Source organism: Anopheles coluzzii, chromosome 3, assembly GCF_943734685.1.
Source record: "Anopheles coluzzii chromosome 3, AcolN3, whole genome shotgun sequence".
NCBI classification, from domain to species: Eukaryota; Metazoa; Arthropoda; class Insecta; order Diptera; family Culicidae; genus Anopheles; species Anopheles coluzzii.
Window position 1 is genome coordinate 75580534 of NC_064671.1, and position 12387 is coordinate 75592920.

Here is a 12387-nt window from a genome sequence, read left to right on the forward strand (position 1 = left end):
TGCTACCACAGCGGCAAGTCAAGTCAAGCTGCATCAGCAGGTGGAAAACTGAGTGTTGGTTAGGCGTTGGAAATAGGAGGAATGGAGCACGACCACAATACAGGTTTTGTTTCTGCTTGCTGTGCCTCCAGAGCCGATTCCTCCCACAACATCAACTTTGGGGGCACACGGCAGTGGTGGGGGAAAAGAATCTCGCGTGTCCAGCGATTAGACCGCGACCCGTGAAGGTGTCGTTTATCGTGGCGAGTGGCAGATTCGAACCGATGAGAACAAAGGAAGTAATTAAGTGTGGGACTCGGCGGTGCTTCTACCTACTGCCAGGTCGAGCGCACTGTCGTTGATTAATTAAGATGGTCGACGATGGGCCCTAGCCGAGAAGGTAAGAGGCGCTTCGATGTGTGATAGATGGACGATTAATGATCAAACCAAGAACCAAGAACACCTTGACCGTGGGCCCGAAACGATACCAATATGTATGTGTGTGTGCTTGTATATGTGAGCTCATCTTCTCGGGGTGACTGACGGTATTGGATTTGGATGCACAGGTGGGAGAGGAATTAGAATATCCATTCACTTCCTTCCCAGGTGAATCATTTCAGATCATCTTGCTGCGGCGTGTTGCGTAACCGTGTGAGGCAATGGAGGGGTTTACCTTGAACAAATTTTGTGCACGCAAGCAAGTAAAATAGGTCCATAGTTATTAGAACATAATAATTACGGAGTTGTTTAGGGAGAACAAGGTTTGAGAATTATCGTGTCCACCAGACATTGCTACTGAAGACGGCAAGGTTTTAACTCTGAAATCCCCATTTTCTTGTAGTGTATGTAATAAATACTTGCAAGTAGGTATTCCTGGGGATAATTATATCATCAGTCTTAAGATTGGTTCTTTATTATCAATATGGTTCCAATTTGCACGCATGACTATTTTTCCCTTATTAGAATAGTTGAGAATTCATAATGAATCCAATCTGGATCCTTGATATTTTACTTTGGTGACATACCAAAGGAACAGTGCCACAGCTTAATGTTATTAGGCACAAGTCAAAATAGAATGGTTTGCATTATATGTAAACAAAGCTTGAATATTAAACAGCATACGGCATGAATCTGGCAAGTCTAAGGATTTCATAAACAATCCTCAATAGGAATGGGATATCTTGAAGTCAAGACTTCTAAGTTGCCGAGATATTAGTTTAAAGATAACGAAGCAAGAATGTGCAATTATTGTAGATACTGTGATAGATAATGAATCTGGACAACTTGTAACATAATTCAGATTATGTCTTATTAAACTCTAAGAACCAAAACCAAAACAAAAATTATTCCTTGGCTGACATGTCTGGTACTCAGAGACTGAAAAGTAATGATGGGTAATTCGAAGTGGAGTCGTGGATCCCATTCCGATTCCTAAAAACTGAATACGATTCGGATTCAAAATCAGACGAATTTTGACAAGATAGCACATTGTCAGGTATGTCTCAAATTCAAGATCGAATTTCTCATCTCCCCTGTTTTATATAGCGAAACTCTCTCTGTCTCTAACTACGACTTGCACCGGATTCAGATCGATCGATACAAGCTAAATCTTTGAAGCATGGAGTATTTCATATTCAAGCAAAAGAACAAAGTACTACCAATTTCGATGTCAACCATATGATGAAATACTCCCCATTTAAATAACGTAATGTTATTCCTCTTAAGGATGTCCCCACAATTCTTTCGCAACACCTCCCCAAAAAAGTATTGTGTACATAATTTCATCGATCAATGCCTAGCAAATGGAATCGATTGCCTCGACAAACGGGTAACAGTCAGTGGGATTTGTTACACGGCTACTATTTACGTGTACAACCGTCAACCTATCTCGGACCCTTCCAGGCCACTACGGGTCGCTTGTGGCGCCATTGCGCTACAAAAATTCTACCACGTTTGCCGGACACACATCCAAGCTCTTGGCCATACCAGGCGACAAACAAACATTGCGACACGCGCCGTCGGTACGCGCGTCCTTGAGGTAAACCGTACGGTCCCGTCCAGCTGACTTCTGAACCTGCGCCAACGAGGACAGTGCAAGCAAGCGGGCCCCGTTTGTTGCGACGCTTTGTTCGCATTATCGAAAGTTTGCGTGCGCGGCCGGTTGACTGCTTTTCGTAAAAGCGTCATTTCATACACACACACAGTGCCGCCAGCAGGCCAGCATTACTATTCCGTACGCGACCGCTTGGATAGCGTTGGCGGATATGATGGAATCCGATGGCGAGGCGTGCTGTAAACGCCACGGTCAACGTAGTCGTGATGCCGGTCATACACACGGGCGCTCGAAGACTAATTATCGGGTTGTCACGAAAGTTCGCGAGCTGAAGATGACAAGTGCACGGAAACATGAGCGGAATAAATTATGCTCGAATCGACACTGATTGTGGTGGCGCGTGTTTGCTAGCATTGAAACATTGAATGTTTCTAAAACCAAATCGGGAGGAACCCCATCTTTAGCAGCTTGTTAAAAATGGCCACAGCATGAGGCGGTACACGACCTTGTATGTTTATTTTAATTTACCTTTGCATTAAAAAAAAGCTACACACCCAACACTACGCTCGCTTTTCCATACAACCCAGGATTAATTGAATCGTGGTCGTTTTACCATTTACCATCACCCAAAATTTGACACGAGCGAGAAGCTCACTGAGGAACCTTGCACACCTAGCCTAGAGCTTTCGGTGAATTGTTTTAAGGATTCAACGCACCCCAAAATCAAAATTCGATTGTTTTTATACTGAAAGCGAGGGAGGAGAGGCTTCATTTTATCGCACTACATCACGAACGCCAAGGACGGTTTGCGCAATCGGAGTCGACGGGGTAGGGCGAGACTTGCCCCATCGTGCACGCAAGGATCATGTTAATTTAGCACGAAGCTTTCGGGTGGGTGTTTTGGGTTTTCGTTATTTTTGATATTGTTCTACGGCAAAACCGTCTCCAATCACGATAGACTAGCTGGGTCTAGGCGAGTTGATCGCCAGCGACCAAGAACCTTTCGCGAGTGTGTTTGTTTAATTACTTACCGCAAGGTACGGGGCTGACGTTCGAATTTACCTCCACCGGATCATCAATCAAGCTGTAACGAAAAAAGGAAACCAACATAAATAAAGTGAAACACAACCGTACGGTTTGGGTATTTTTAGTTGGTATTGGTAGCATTTAATTTGTTTTTGTGCTTTTGCCAGCAGTGCTTTATCGTCCCTAATTGCTGCCGATTGTGATTGTTGTAATCAGGACCATCGAAACCATTACATTAATCACACAAAAGCAGGTAAAAATACTTCACCATTAATCAATTACGTGTTATGAGCATTCATTTGTAGCATGGCGAAAGTACTGTTCAACCCCAAAACACCTTCAAAGCTCCCTCTTGTCCAATGGAGAATGAGAGAGCATAATATATGAACCGGTACCCAAGCGCAGAACTTAGACCTTCCGAGAAATGGTTCTCCCTTTTGCAGCAAACCGGCCTTCCCGAAAGCTAAACCAAAACTTTCAACAACTTGCAACCAAAACTATGCGTTTGGGGTTGGGAGACCGAAGCGCACCGGTGTACCCATAGAGAAGCCGCACTATTTCATTTACCCGATGGCTCCCACACATACGCATCCACACTCTCCCGGGTGGAGGCGATTGTTTTGTTTTGCTTCCCATCGTCCCAAGGGTTGCTGCCGTTGTTGTTGTTGGCCAGTTTACGGAGTTGGCACAAAATATCGAGGAAACAATTTCTAACCCTTTTGTTGCCCCGAACTTGTCGATGCTCTTGTAGTATGGGAGGGAGGCGGATCTTCCAACAGCAAGCTTTGCAGCATAAATCTTCCATCCTCTGAAAGAGCCTTCGACAACCGAGGCACCAGTGGTAGGACTTTTGTGTGTTTGGTTTGTTATTTTCTCCCAAACGGAACCGGGAGGCAGCTGACCCTGGTGATCGTGGTGGCTCGAGAGAACGAGATCCGTACGATTAATTCCTAAGATTTGCAAAACATTCTCAGCTGCTACAACATTCTTGTTTTTCGGGGGTGAGACCTTTTAGAAAGCATAACAATTCAGCACTGGAAACCCTTTTCCTAAAATGCAGATTTCCCGAGCGAAATAGAAAAGAAAACAGAGAATATACACACAGGCCGTTAGTGTTAGGTGTTCTCATAGTTTTGAACATGAAAAAGCTGCCTGTACAGGTGTTACCAGCTGCTCCCAATTGGTATGACGAAAGATTGATTGGGAAATGGTAGGTGTATATTATCTTCTCGTTTTCGTGTCGGCTTTGAGGCAGTAGATTACTACACCTTGTCTGCTGCCTGATTAGACGTGTCTAAAGTAGAATAACAGCCTTACTCCAACAAAGAGGAGTTTAACGATTTCAACTGAGTTTTTTTTTAATATAGAGTTATGAGTATGGAACCACAGCTTTTATTCAAAATGATTATTGCGTGCTTATCGCTTGGATGCTGATAACGATCTGACGCGACGGGATCGGCTCCTATCGTATCGGCATGGGTGCGAGGCTGTTGCAGTGATGTCGCACCTGTATTTGTGTTCCACGCATATAACTATAGAGTTTGACATTTTTTGCCAGCAATTTCCTCACATAGTTATAAGCGTCAAACGCTAAGCTTTCAGTCTGAAAAAATGATAGCAAATGATTATTGTTACAGGTTCGTTAGAGCCTACAGGATAGATGTCTTCAAACATGTATATTCTGTTTCATGGAATACAATGTAAAAAAGTGTTATAACTCTCTTATGTCGTCGAAATCCGTAGAATAATACGTTTTGAAGATGATATGTAAACAACAACTATCAAAATCCAATAACGCAGACTGTAACTGTCATTTATGTATGGAAAAAAATCCAGACTGCAGTTGTAATATGCCAAATCCGTTCTTAAAATTTAATTCGCTACTTGACAGAAGATGCTAGAATTGTTTGCAGTAAAGGCATGTACAATACGACACAAAAAAAGAAAACTCCTAAAAGGCATTTCAAAATTGTCTCGTAAAACGTTTTTCGTAGAAAAAAACAACACTAAAATTTAAGCCTGATACCTTTTTCCCCAGAAATACCGAGCACTGGGCGTGTTTTAAATCATTAACGAGCACAGCACATTACCGCAACGGTCTTGGGTATCTGCCAAACATGCCATCCTTCTAATGATACTTCACGTGTTTTTCTACGGATGAAATTTGACTCCAATAACAAACAAATACACACACACACTCCTGCTCCATATACACTCTTTAGGTCAATGTGATACCATCCCCACAGCCGCAATCGTTCGCACAAGCAGCAAATTTAGTTTTACAGCACCGTTTTCCCTCCGCGAATTTGTGCGGCCAAATAACCCACACGAAAAAGGGAAACCCCGTACTTGATGGCATTTTTATGGCAATAGATTTATCGGTACGGCGCGGTTCGTTTAGCTTTCGCAGTACAGTACCAAGGGAGCCGCCGTTTGCCTTCGCGAGTTTACACGGTAGCACCCAGCTACAAGATTACTCCGAGGGACCGTTCCGAGTGGTTTCTCATTCGCCCCGACAGCAAGAGACTGGGAGCTAGAGAGGGAATATGCACCCTCGCAAAGGAAGAAAGCCAATATAACCCTCGATAACAATCTGGCGCACAAGAGTCGCAGCAAGGCGTATCTTTTCCACTCGTAACCGAAATTCTTGGCTTCCCGGTGGTGCGGGCGAGCGGAACACCTTTGCACCAGCATTGCTGCACAGCAGTGTTCTGTGTGTAGCTCGATTTTCCTGTGCTAAGCTGCCGTTGGCAACTTTATTGCTCCTCTTCCCGCGTGCAAATCGTTAACTGACGCAACCATCGGTTTGTGGATTTTTCTTTCCCCTTCGCCAAACTCCGTGTCGTACGGTAGGGTGGCCTGCCGCTGCTGGAAAAGTGGTAATAAATTTTACCCGGAAAATACCACTCGTTTGAAGTCAGTGGAGTCCCCGCCGCATTGGCTAAACCGCAGATTGGTCGTGTTGTTAAACAATCGTCACCAACGCACACCCACACACCCACAAACCCACACACGAGGGAGTAAGTGGAGCTGTGTGTGGGACGCACGGAAGAAGTCCTACACGTGCAATGTTATGTTCCGACGCTTTAGGATTGAAATATGAAGCTCGATTTGTTACAGCAAGCCGGAACAACCGGCTTCACCTCACTGCTAAGTAATTTGGTGTTGTGGCAATTAAAAGGAATCTGTCGGAGCTCGGTCGAGAGGAAAGATTAGCCAATGGGTAAATACTGAGTAGATGAAGACAATTTGTTTTCAGTTGCGCGCACAAGGCAGACTGTTCTGAAGGTAGAACTTAATTTAATGTAGATTATTTTTACTTACATTACAATGCAGTTTGTGGATGTGATATTTTCATTTAATATATATTCTTGGTATTATTTCAAGTAAAGTACGACATATTTCGGCTTAAGTTTAAACTTCCATGTTCACACGCTAACATGGAAAGAAACCTATTGTACATGGAAACCATGAAACTACACATAAGCCTATCACAATTACTCTTTAACTCCAGTAACAAAACAGTTAAAGACAAACTAACTGCATTTTGACATTTCCAGAAATTGGACTATGAAGAATGTCCTTTAACATAATCATTGAAATTCTTTAACGTTAGATCTCTTGATTTTGCTACCTTTAAGTATTTGAGTCGTTGAATTGTTCAAACTTCAACGACCAAAAAAAAACAAATTATTGTGTGTATGTATTTGGATGATAGGATCATTGGATATTAGGACCTTGAATATTTGCATGATAGGATCATTGTATACTTAAATCATTGCATATTTTGATTCATACATCTTGGGATCTATGGATGTATACAACAAGGTATTTTTTAATCTTTTGACATATGGAGTGTTGCGTCTAGAGATCTTGGAATCTATGAAATGATTGATCATGGAATGAATAGGTTTTGGATTCTTTTAATCCTTAAATTTTTTGATCGTGTATATTATCATTAGGATATGTTTTTAACTGTCACAGATATCTAATAATGGTCGCTAGCATGGTGGTCGTATCTGACAAATGTAATTGCACACTTACCGAAAAAGCTTACCCTAGCAAGTTTGGCTAAAAAGCCTTAGACAAGCCAACTAGAATTTGTTATTGTTTCACAAAAATATTTTTTTTTTCTAATTGAATTTCAATATTAACACAGCTCGTTACACACACATTATGCTGCCAAGACCGATCTCCTTTGTAAGACATGGACAGTTTTCCGTTTCAATTATCGGACTGATGAGCGTTACCTTCGAACCGAAATTCGCCATCAGCAAAACACAAATTATCCGACCCCCATCCTACATTGCTACATACAGTCTCGCCGCTCGCATCACAGCTTCCATTCATGTGTCGACGACATTGACAATGGCAATGCCTTTTCACGGTCGATATGTCCTCCCTTCAATGGTCATCTAACGCCGGAGGTATACAATAAAAAGCGGACGGATGGAAAAACGCTTTAACATTGCTAACTAATTCACATATAATCGCCATCTTACAGTGTCTTTAAATGTGGCTTTGAACAGTAGCTTTAAAACACACTCACAAGCGCTCCCACAGATTACAATCGAATCAAAGTTTACATCCACAGCGGGGTTAACCTAACCTGACCAGATTGGGCACTAATTGATTGTTAATTAAACAGGATGAAACCACAGTTTGTGGTAACAGTTTTGATCGTCTACAACGACCCTTCCAAAGGTGTACAAAGGTGTTTGTATCTCACGATCGAGCGCACAAAGAACCGATCGAGTGTGGCCTCTCGCACCCTAGAAGTGCCTTTATCGATCAGTAGTAGCTGGTGCAGCAGTGCGTCGGTTCTTTTTCGGCTTGAATAGTGGTAGGGAATTGATGTTTTTATTATTTTCTATAAATTAACTGCTCGTTCTTCACCTGGTTACCCGGCGAGAGAGCCTTCGATGTTGATGTAGTTATTTTTTCTTGCTTCTTTTTAATGTCAAGAATAAATAACTCCACTGCCGGAGGACGCGCAAGCGTTCGCGGTATTGCAACATTCCTAAAAAGATGATTGCTTCAACCGGGTAAGCTAGGTTAAGGTTACTCTAGGCATCGCTCGGCGCGTGTGACAATATATGGCCGATCTGCCACCGGTTGTTCCCTTGGCCTTGGTGTGCAGGAGATATACTAGGCAATTGAGCGGGCAAAGGAAAGGGTGAGTGAGCTTATGGGTAATGTGTGTGTGTGTGCCGCGCGGTATATTTGTTGCTAAATGCCGAATCAACCATTTCACACCCATAACTTCGAGGTGCAGAGTCGAATGAGATATGGTAAGGATGAGAGGGTACTTGACCGTTGTTGGGGATTGATTTTTGTATCCCAAATATGAGGTGTACAGGTAATTGTAATTACACCGAAAAGCACTTCAGTTTACGTTTAATAAATTATAATTAACATTGAGATGTATGACTCCTATTGTGAATGCATTTCTGGGGTTATGATTAATTCCAACTAAAGTCCAATGTTTCATTAGCAGCACGTTAAAGCGCATGGTATACAAGGCAGATTTTTTGTACTAAATCAATGAACTGAGAGATTGAAAAAGGCCATAAATGAAATGAAACGATGTATTTAAATGTCCTAAAAGTAGTATCTCTAGTAACAAACTGAAAAATGGAAAACCAGTCGACTTCTTAATGGTTTATTATTTGTAACATAATACAATACGTCCCAACTGATGACTAATATAGCTGACTACTAAAACGGACTAAAATTTTAGCTTCAAACCAAACCAAGCCAATAAACTTTGGATTTGGAAACTAATTAATTAGTAATTTGGAAAAAAAACGTGTGCTTCCAAATATTCGTAAGCCAACAATAATGTATCCCGAGATACTGGCTGCAGTAATTCAAACTAAAAGCCTAGACATTGTCTGCAAAATTCCAACGTTGTACAAGAATCATGAAAGCAAATCCAAGAATACAAATCTTAGTTTTATGAAAGCCAATTCATGAGAATGGAAAGAATTTAATTTGCACAAGAATCGTAATATTGGAGAAGGAGCTGTGAAACATTAAAGCATTCGATGAAGCAAGATTAGCTCGAATACACAGCTACTACTTCCAATTACGTTCGCTTAAACCCTTCAAAACCACACGATTCGTTCGAAACCGGTAAGTGATTTATTTAGTTAATTTACGATTGTATTTCACCTTCAATGAATCATCACAACCACATCACGAAAATTGAAACATTCCATTTCCTCGCGTACGTGCCAAATGGCAATTAGATACGCCACACTTGCACTCCCCCCCACCATTCCCTACCAAAACTCCTACGACTGATTGGATTGTCAGCCAGCCACAATCAAGATGTCGAAATAAGCCTTATTGTCGCCCAATCTTGTAATCATCACTCACACACGCTCTCACACACTGAAAGCCAGCGGCGCCATCTTCCTAATGGTGTTTTGATATCTCATTTCAAAATGAGCGTTTACATTCAGCTTCGTTCGGGGTCGGTAAACACACTAAACAGCTTCCATCCCGCGCACACAACAATAAACGAAACGCGATTATTTGCGAGCTGGAGGGCGACGCAAGGGACGGTGCATGATCAAGGGAACGGGCGCGGGTTAATGATGTGCGCAACCGACAAAACATAATTACACTTTCAAGTCACAGAAGTCACACTTGACCCGATTTACCGCTCGCGCGCGCGTTTGTGTGTGTGTCTCTCCAAATGGGAAAAGCTAGCGCAATCGTACCAAATCAAGCGAACCGAAACGTGGTGCACGAACACACGCGTGTGCGGGGGGATCTTATCTCAAGATATCCTGCGCTGCTGCTCACGTTTTCACTACCCTCACCTATTACCACCGCCGGTCGTGTTTCCGTTCTCGAGGCTACGTCTCCTTTGTACTATGAACACGTTCTTACTCCCATTTAGAGCTGTTGAGAATATACACACACCTGGTGCAACCGTTCGCAATCAGACGAATGCATTCGATGCAGTCGAGATTGGGGGGAGTTCTCAAGTCATGGCGTCAATGCCTTGGGTAATAGGAATACCGACAACCGAAAACTGCAAATGATTGCATTGTGAACGTCTCGCGTGCAAAGTTTGGTGGACACATCAGGCATCAAGCGAGCCACACAAGCACAAGAGAGCGTGATTGGGGAGGGCAGGAGGCGTTGAATTGAAAATATTTTCGTGAACCTTACACCGGGATGATGCACATTGCTTTCCGTGCGAACGGGTTGTGTGTTGCAGGAGGTTCATTAATCAAATAAAACAAATTGAAAATGCTAAAACGTGATGACAATCCACTTGAGGCATTACATGCAGATAGTCTTTGTTTAAATAAATATTCGGTGGTCTCTTTTGTTGCAATAGAAATCCTAAACGGCATCATCATGGTCTTGCTGATGTTATGCTCAATTGCACCTTTCTTGTTTGCGACCTTGATGTGTTGATAGACGAGACACTTACATTACATCAATAGCTTGAAAGTATAGTCGCTACAGCTACCAATACTCTGGGATTCATCAACCGTGTAATCGCTGGATTCTAAAACTCATTTGGCATTGTTGCCTAGTTCGTTCAACTCCAGAGTTCGCGATAATCGTTGTTGGTCCCTTAGGACCCGGTTGGACGATAAGAGACTGGACAAGAGTTTGACGAGAATTGCCTGATTATGACACTCAATGTCGCATTTTAACGCCGGGAGACACTGTCCGTACTCGCTAGTGTAATTTCGATTTTCACTAGCACATCTGGCGGCGGTTTGTGGAATCTTTTTTTGGTCATCGAGGGAATGGTTATACCGGATCTCAAAATCAAGTAGTTTTTCTATCGTTTTTTTTGCATGAAAATGGATGCAATGTGCAGGACTTGTGCATCTACCTTTTACAAAACTTTGCTTGTCCGAATTAAGTAAAAACTATATTTTCTGAAGCGGCCCCACTTTGTTAAGAAAAAATGCTTCAGTCAGCAGCCTCCAGATGCGCTAGTGAAAATCAAAATTACACTAGCGAGTACGGACAGTGTCCCCCGGCCTTTGGACTTTAATTCTTTGGAAAATCGAGGTTATGCAGCAAATGCTCGCTTCATCTTCAAAATTCCTGATGGCAGCATTGACGCACCGGCACTCCTTGGATTGCATGCGAGAGATTGGAATACTTTGAATGTGGTTTATCGTCGACACAGTATACAACAACCCTTTTCTTACTTATCGTACCAGTTCTCGTAACAAGGATTATTACAACTATTTGTTACTACCTCAGAATACTACTTTATTACTTTTTCAGAAAGCTTTACTTTCTAGTTTACAGTTAGTATTAGAATAGGTAATAATAGGTATAGGTGTTGTTTAACCTCTTTAGGCTGACAATCGAATAAATTAATATCCACCACAAATAAAATAATACTATGGATACAAATCCAAATCAATTAGAAGCTCACTTTCAATTTTTGTAGAATCCAAATCTAACCCACACACCTTAAAGATCGCGTTAGAATGACGAATTGTTGATTCACTGGTTCCGTTCTCAAGTCAGGGTAGTGATTGCTTTACTTAACACACAAGTGTCAATGAAGGCGAAGCATTACAGATGCTCAAATAAGCACTCTCCCTCTTCCGCACAACATGTCTGCAGCGGATGGCAATAAAAATCAATAAAATGTTTATTTTCTTTCATCATTTTACTATGGCTTAAGAAAACAGCTGTATGCTAACCAGCCAACAACACAACCGAGCAAACAAAAGGAACCATTTGCACCAAAAGCGCAGCAAATGCCGAAAAAGCAAATCACTTCCTCACCCAAACAAACAAGTGCTGAGCTCCACTTTACTCCCATTTTAGCGATATACGAAACATAAATCTTGCGCCAGTGCAATAGTGCGCCGCCGTAAGAACCGCCGCTCGAAAACCTTCTTGTCACGAGCGAACGCCCCCCCCCCCCCCAACCTCCACTGCACACTGGGGACGCGTCATGCACTACCCCGTGCGCCGCCGCTGCAAGTCGAAAACGTACTTGAGATCAGCTTGTCGTCTTGCCAGCTGAAACTGGTTGCCCTTGAAAACGGTAGTACCGCAACCGTGCGCCGTTGGCGGCCTTCCCCCCCTCTTCGCAGCAGGTTGGACATCCGCGCTCATATGTTGACCTAGTCTGTTGGGAGCTTGGGAGGCCGGTGCGCGACCGACGGAAGGCTCTAGAGCGCGTGTGTGCTGCACGAGAATGGGTCACTGAAGGGGCTGACGTACTAAATGGGTCTGCCTAGTACAGGAGGGTGGGGAAGAAAAAGCGGTTTAGGTTGCTGTGTTCAATGCTAAATACAGATGTTGACTCTTGGTGTTGTTGCGCT

The 12387-nt window shown here is 42.8% G+C and overlaps 1 protein-coding gene across 3 annotated transcripts in view; it reads right to left on the bottom strand.

Moving 5' to 3' along the window:
* LOC120955076 (Ig-like and fibronectin type-III domain-containing protein 1) overlaps positions 1-12387 on the bottom strand; it is a 117751-nt gene that overhangs the window by 68181 nt on the left and 37183 nt on the right. For all 3 annotated transcript variants that reach the window (XM_049609430.1, XM_040375578.2, XM_040375577.2), the window contains one exon: positions 3064-3116. The gene's annotated coding sequence lies outside the window, so the exon portion shown is untranslated. The remainder of the gene's footprint in view (positions 1-3063; positions 3117-12387) is intronic.